At 33.7% G+C, this 8,026-nt stretch overlaps 1 long non-coding RNA gene across 1 annotated transcript; it reads left to right on the top strand.

The window, feature by feature from the left end:
* Positions 1-376: 376 nt before the first annotated feature.
* LOC138188732 (uncharacterized) lies at positions 377-2,080 on the top strand. The gene is made up of 2 exons (XR_011175638.1): positions 377-636; positions 1,161-2,080. It is a non-coding gene; the product is annotated as an uncharacterized LOC138188732 (long non-coding RNA).
* The last annotated feature ends 5,946 nt before the right edge of the window (positions 2,081-8,026 follow it).

The following is an 8,026-nucleotide window of genomic DNA, read 5'->3' as shown; positions in this document are numbered from 1 at the left end:
TGAAATTTATGGATTATCTTCTTGTATATAAGAGAACAATTATGTGTAAGATATGTATAGCTATTATATGTAATAACTTTCTTATATGTAAGAAAAGTAAGAAAAACTAATGTTATATATATACACACATATTTGTTTTCTTTTTTCTAAATTCTTTTTTTAAAAGCCTTATAGCTATCTATATATCTATATATAATAATTATATATAATAATTTTCTTATGTGTAAGAAAAATAAGAAGAACTAATGTTATATATATATATATATATATATATATATCTATATATAATAATTATATATAATAATTTTCTTATGTGTAAGAAAAATAAGAAGAACTAATGTTATATATATATATATATACACACATATTTGTTTTCTTTTCTCTAAATTCTTTTTTTAGAAGCCTTATGTATAATAAAAATAAGAGAAAGCAAAATAATATACACAAGGCATTTAAGAAAAGAATTTATCAATTTCATTTAGATCTATACATACTTGTGTTATTATATTTACTATGTATATATATTATGTTATTATATATTATTGCTATACATATATAATATATAAAGCGTTTAAGGAAAGAATCTATCAGTTTCATTTAGAGTTTACAATGAGGCTAAAGTAATTGCCAGCAGAGGTAGAGAATCTCTAACCAGCAGAGGTTCGTTGTATCTTTTGCATTTTGTAATTTCCTCGTTTATAATTAATATGCTTGGGAATATCATATTTGAGACTACACACATTATTTTCATTATATATATATATATTTTTTATTGCTCAATTTTTATAACTCCTCGCAAGCATACATACATTTTATAATCTAAATGAAATTGATGGATTATTTTGTTGTATATAAGAAAATAATTATGCGTAAGATATATATAACAATTTTCTTATATGTAAAAACAATAAGAAAAACTAATGTTATATATAATGTTATATGTTATATACACATATTTTTTTTTCTTTTCCCTAAATTCTTTTTTCAAAAGCCTTATAGCTCTCACTCTCTCTCTCTCTATATATATATATAAAATAAAAATAAGAAAATGCGGAATAATATACATAAGGCGTTTAAGAAAAGAATCTATCAGTTTCATTTAGATTTTGCAATGAAGCTAAAATAATTGCCAGCAGAGGTAGAAAATGTTTAACCAGCAGAGGTTCGTTGTATCTTTTGCATTTTGTAATTTCCTCGTTTATAATTAATATACTGCGAGCGTTTCTGTATTTGTGGAAAATTGGAAAATTCGGAAGTGCAAAAAAAAAAAAAAAGAAAAACCAACATAATACGAAGATATCCAAACAATGGGTTATACGATGTTTGTTATTGTATATTTAACATTTGACTGATACGACGACAAATCGAATGTTCAGTTACATCCGCGGCGCTTGGAACGTAAAACACCGGGTCTGGGAGCCTGTCAATCTCTCCCTTTGACATTTTGAAACGAGCAAAGACGACATTCGGGCGAAACAGAAGTACGCAGCTGTAAAAGGAGGAAAAAATAAGGTGGAGATGAGGTGGACGATAAAACTGATACAGCTGTGCTTACGAAATCGCACATGTACGATATATTTAAATATAAATTGTACGTTTCGAGGGGAAATTATATGCTGCGGGACAAATTGTTGGGGTTCAAAAACAATCAGCAAATGAAGTGGTTGTTTTCAACGATGTTGCATTATGGTTTAAAACAAATTTAGTATATGTAACAATTATTAAAAATATCAGTCTTTTATACGAAACATTTAACGCTGTGCGCATAGGTTGTCGTAATCTATGGAATTGTACGGGGATCGCGATACGAAGATTTATTATACGTAGAATTATAAATAATGTAGCGAGTTCAGAGCCAATATTTCGCGTTTCATTATGCGCAGCGTACGGTACTTGGCGCGGATCATTTTATTATGTGCGTTGCACGAAACATTTTAAAATTTCATCGCCACTGCAATGAAACGCGACTATCGGGATTACATTGATAATTGAAACGAGTCTGGAAATTTATACGGAAGCTGTGATATTGAAATAACGATAAAATAAAGTTTTCTTGTTTTAACATCGCTTTGTGTCTCTCTTTCAAAAAAAAAAGATAATTTTTAAACAAAACAGCCAAAACTAGGAAACTGGTAAAAGTCTGGTCCAAAGACGTATTTGAAGAGTACTTGCAAAGAAAACCGTAAGAAACAAGCTTTTCCAGAGGAAAAGAAACCTTATACATCAGCATAATCTAAATTCGTGAAAAAGAAAAATCTGTCTGCATGTGGCATTCCTCGGTTGTAAAGAAAACTCAATGTTCCATTTATTTAGACAGATGACAAGAGCAAAAAACGCTTAACTAATCTTTCCTGGTATTTATCTTTTTCTTCTATAGAAACGACGTTGCGACACCATTTTTTTAATTATTATCAGTAACACTTTCTTAATTGCACTTTTACTCAAATTTTCAATCCTGGCGCTTGCGGCGTTTTCCGCAATTTAATTAAATTTTTTGGCCATCAGACGTGTACAAGATTGTACGTACATATTTGCATAATTACCAAAATAGGCGACAATATTTCAATGTTTTGGAAATTTCAATATTCCGACAAGCGATATTTTGAAACTTACATGGAACGTCAAACAGAAGAAGAATTTTAACGCGCGATTAATTTACAACGTATAAGTTACAGCGAATGTTAAAACTGTTTCTCTGTAAAAATGGAAAACCTAACTTATCCTTCCCTTCCGCTGTGCTCGTGCGATTCAGCCAATACCGCGATAAATGTTGCTTTCAACGGCGGAACACTTATATCGCGTCTGACCTATAAGCCATTCGTACTACTGATAACGGACACAAAAGAAGATCGTTGAACGCCAAAAGCGTCATTACAGCTACGATCTATATATATATATGTCGAGTTATCATTGTGGTTAGGGGCGTTTAACGAATCTTCATTTGGATTAGCCATTGTTGTTGTACAATATAGATGATAGTTAACACTAGAACCACAGATAGCTAACACGAACCAATTTCTACCACAACTAGTGAAAATGACTGGTCTTTAAAAAATACCTAATAATACAATATTTTTATATTTTTCGATTTATTACTTTCTTACAGAAGCAATTCCATGTTATGTGGTACATTTTTGCTATTATTAATCCATCTGGGGCCATGATCCCTAAACGAGGCTTGACAAATTTATAAAATTGTAGAACCAGTCGTTTGGTATTTCTAGTGTTAGCATCTAGCAATCCAGCGATCGATCCGGAATTTTCCTGATAACTGATATCGTCATATCGAATGATACGCGGTAAAAATTTGGAAAACGTGTGGCAAGTTGTAGAAAACGAGGAAGCTGGCTAATTGGGGTTCGATAAACAGAGTGCAGGACTCCTGTACACTTTGACAAGTACCAGCCATTTTCACTGGTGTTGGTATAAGTAGCCTTGATACAAAATTATTTTCAGTTTGAATACATAAAAAATTCATTATATTATTCTTTTAGTTATCGTTGCGAAAATCATAGTATCATTGTGGAAAAAAATATAACACGAAGTAGGAATTTTAAAATAAAATTGTAAAACCACTCAATTTGACTACTGTGGTAGTTCTAGTGTTAATGGTACAAATATGTTTATTACAGAATTTGACAAGTAACCGTGACGATTAGATAATTGAGATGTTAATGACAATAATCTTAGGTTCAATAACGAATACAGTCAACGGGATAGCAAATGTGCTATCCTCCAAAGTCTAAGTCGAACTCAACTTACTTGTCCACGGTCCAAGTGGAACTCCTCATGTACTTTTCTCTGTACCTCTCTGTATCCCTCGGATCAACTATATTTTTAAGGAGAGCTGTACAACTACTCCATACCTCTGTTAGGTAAAAACGTCCATCCCGTGACCGTGACTACGTTTAGCGACCAGATGTCACTTCAAGCTCAAACCTACTGTCATAAATCTCGGGCAAACATGCTCGGACTAAATCATAAACAACTACTTCTGAGTTTTATTATTGTTGAGAATTTTGGATCGTAATAACCGAAATAATGGTATAGGAACACTAAATTTACACTTAGAATTTATATTAGAACAATTATATATTTATTTGATAAGCGATTGCAAAGATATTCATCGATACACGCTTGCACGCGTCTCAGCACTTTCTTCCATATCCGACTGTTAACCGACTGAACAGTCTACATTCATTTGTTTTCGAGACGCACACACAACTTCCACACACTGATATTCACATACAAGTATTACTATTACGCATCTAACCTAATCTAGCACATAAAATTATACATATCTCAATAATTATTTAAGTACAGCTATAATAAAAATTCTAGACTATTGAGGATTTTCCGAAAAATTCCAAAGGAAGGTCCTCGATATTCTTTCATCTCTGACATATATGTACACACATCTATACATTAGAAACCATTTCATCAGAAAATAGAATGATCCGACGAGAAGGAAACGAACAAATTTCCCATTAAATGCAATTACTATCGTCATCGAAGGTCGACTTGTTTGATGGAGGTGAGCGCGAACGCGTGCTACATCCTTCTTTCTTAATTTTCTGAAAATCCGCTGTAATTTTGCCCGACCGCTGGCCCCAACCACTGTCGTTCAGCTCTTAACCTGGTCTGATATAACCGAGAAATAAATGGAAGCAGAGTGGCGCGATTATCAAGCCGCGATGCAGATGAGGTGGGACGCGAATGGCGGCGACACGCCGGCCCGGAAAAAGCGGAAAATAGTTGCTGTCGAAGCCACGTGACAGCAGAGCATATCATTGACTGGTCCTTTCGATTTCTCATTTCCTGCGGGTCGTCAGATCGATCGATGACTGCGAGCAACGTCGCTGCTGTGTGTCGCGCACCTGAGATGCGTTGCGAAGATTTTTTTTTTTATTTGGTAGACTTTTTACAATCAATTCCCATTGATAATTATAAGTAAATTATTGTGGCGTGGTACTGTAACATTGCGAAGATGTTGTGAGAGTTTGTGAGGATATAACGTGGCGATACCGCGCGTACACAGTGGAAATGACGCGCGTTATGTTCAACGTTACAATGCCGAGAATTTGAACGTTCACGCGTGTATATGAAACAGCGGAGAATTTTATGTTCCGTGGACGATGATCGATCGAACGTGATATGAGTTTCACCGGCAGATCGGTTAAATCTGTGCGAGTAATACACATTGCATGATTTGGCTTGCTCGCGATAGATCGCGTTCAAACAGCGTACGATCTTCTTGTGTAGACTTTAGACAATTTTCTTCTTTCGTTTTGTGTTACGACGACCAGGTTTTCTTTAGAGAAGTCGATAGAATCGGAATTGGAAATAGTATTAGGTTGTCCGAAAAGTTTCTTTCGTTTCATAAGGTGATAATAGATGAACAGGAATTTCTGTTTGATATTATTTTATTGAATTAGGTATGATGCATTTCGTTCCATTTCTATTATTATGGTCGTGCCTAATTGAATATGCTAATATAAAACAGAAAACGTTGTGTGTTTATTATTTCCTTATAAAACGAAAGAAACTTTCCGGACAACCTAATAGGATTACTGGGGAAATTTACTGGAATTTAGCAGAGAATTGACTAGGACCTTTGAAAATTCTCCGATGTGATCTGTTGCAGATTAATTTCGCACGTACAAGTGTTTGCAAAGATAGTAAGTTACAAAGACAGATTTGATATTGCAATGAGAATTGGAGCAGAAAATATTTGCAGTTTCGTTTCTAAACGTGTTCTTTACATGGATCGATTTGACAATCGTATTTTACAATTAAATATTTATTCGACTATATTTTTTATTATATGGTATACAATTTATTTATTTAATTATATTTCATATTTTTAGTATGTTCAATAAGTTGAATAAATTTTCTTGAGATGTACAATTATTTCATTATATCTTTAGAGGTTAGGTTACAATATTTAATTAGGTTAGGTTACAATATTTAATTAGGTTAGGTTTGAATATATAATTTTTCTAACATTCCAATTATAATTTAGGTTATGATCCGTTTCTATTTGTTGACTTGGCAACTAAATGATTGCGGATTTTGTCAATACCACCTAATGACAGTGTTTGGAAAGATAGTAAGTTACAAAGACAGATTTGATATTGCAATGAGAATTGGAGCAGAAAATATTTGCAATTTCGTTTCTAAACGTGTTCTTTACATGGATCGATTTGACAATCGTATTTTACAATTAAATATTTATTCGACTATATTTTTTATTATATGGTATACAATTTATTTATTTAATTATATTTCATATTTTTAGTATATTCAATAAGTTGAATCAATTTTCTTGAGATATACAATTATTTCATTATATCTTTAGAGGTTAGGTTACAATATTTAATTAGGTTAGGTTTGAATATATAATTTTTCTAACATTCCAATTACAATTTAGGTTATGATCAGTTTCTATTTGTTGACTTGGCAACTAAATGATTGCGGATTTTGTCAATACAACTTTTGACAAAATCCGCAATCATTTAGTTGCCAAGTCAATACTTTAAGATATATGGCTGCAGGTCTTTGCCTGATTAATTACGGAGCAGCTGTTGAAATTCATAAGGACAGGAACGACTGAAATATTGTATGATTTATCTGGAAGATTGCCCATCGTTACTTTCATATAAATGGTCCGCGAGTTTGATTTAATTAATAACGATGACGCGGTATGTAATATCCATCGCGGTTGCGAGGTGTGTTGTGGCTATCCCATCGATTCAAATTAATTCTGTTAATGGCTGTTCGTAGAGTTAGCGATCCTTCGCTATTGATTTTCACGGAACCCGCAAACAACTTCTTCCCCTACAGTTCTACTTGCACATCTTATTTGATATCATATAAATAAAGCGATTTTTTCATTGGTCATTCTACAACATTTTTCATTCTCTTTTCTAATTTATTTTTTTTTTCTTTATTATAATGCTATATTATAATTAAGTAAATTAAGTGATTGCGGATTTTGTCATTGCCACCTAATGATGAAATCGTATTTATCACGAACTAACAGAATAGGAAATATCTTGAAAAAATAAGAAAGAGGAGAGTTTCGCGAACGAGGAGGTCTTTCCATCATTGTTCGAAATTCAATAATTACGGCCGGATAGCCAGGAGAATTCGTAGGAATTGGTGGAAGCGAAGATACGTAGCGGTGGACGCGATCGATCGCCACTTTATTAGTTTTCAATGGCGCGACGAGCAGCAAAGAAAGGGCGAAAGAGAAACGAACAGGTCCATAATAATATCGCGCTCGATCGTGCATCCTAAAAATGCAGCCTAAGGAATTGCGCGGTCTGTCGAACTGCGAAATGAAGCGAGACACTTCATTCCCCTTTCTACCGTATCGTCGTTCGAGAAGGAAAAACTTAAGGAGCCAATACGGTTCGTGGCTGGGCCGGTTTTATCAATAAAAATATTCGCATTTCTCTTTGCCCGCGAAATTGATACTGCACACCGCTTCGCTCTATTTCTTCGCGATATTCCTTTTTTCCCTTCGACTCGCTCGGTTTTGATCGGCTTTCCGTTATTTCCTCGTCCGAAGTCTTCCTTGTGCTAGGAACGTATACGGCGCGAGTTTTATCTTTCGATTTGCAAATCGTCCGATTGATTATGAAACGTAGAATTTCCAGATTTGATAGAAATTGCGCAAGACGCGTGTACCTTTTGCTGTATTTTTTTTATGCTAGAATGTTTTGCAACAGCAGCAATTTTTGCCCATTTATCTATGAAAAATGTTTAAAAGTAACATGGAACGTGAGCAGAAGTCGGTGATCTCTGTCGCTTTTCAGAATTTCGTTCAGCGTTCGATGTATCTTATTGTTAAACTGTTCGAATAAGGGGGATTATAATGATATCCAGGTTCTCCGGAAATTAATTGTACGTTACATTGTGACGTGTCATTTCGAAGCGTAGATGTGACTGTTTGTTATTTGTTAGCCAAGCTTTTGTTCTCGTCGTTCGTTTCCTCATTTCCTATCAGAATTATGTCGTAATT

This window comes from Bombus flavifrons, chromosome 17, assembly GCF_040668555.2.
Source record: "Bombus flavifrons isolate JBK064 chromosome 17, iyBomFlav1_principal, whole genome shotgun sequence".
Taxonomy (NCBI): Eukaryota; Metazoa; Arthropoda; class Insecta; order Hymenoptera; family Apidae; genus Bombus; species Bombus flavifrons.
This window is presented reverse-complemented; position numbering and strand designations above follow the sequence as displayed.